Genomic DNA, 203 nt, shown 5'->3' on the forward strand with positions numbered 1-203 from the left:
AGACCAGGCTGGCCTTGAACTCACAGAGATCTGCCTGCCTCTGCCTCCCGAGTGCTGGGATTAAAGGCGTGCGCCACCACGCCCAGCTAATGACTTGCATGGTAGACTATATTTTTTTAATTATTTACTTAATAACCACATACTTAGAAGAAGCATTTCATTACAACAGCACTGACATATTCAATAACAATTTCCAGAGCTAA

This window comes from Nannospalax galili, unplaced genomic scaffold (genome assembly GCF_000622305.1).
Source record: "Nannospalax galili isolate Female #2095 unplaced genomic scaffold, S.galili_v1.0 scaffold213, whole genome shotgun sequence".
NCBI lineage: Eukaryota > Metazoa > Chordata > Mammalia > Rodentia > Spalacidae > Nannospalax > Nannospalax galili.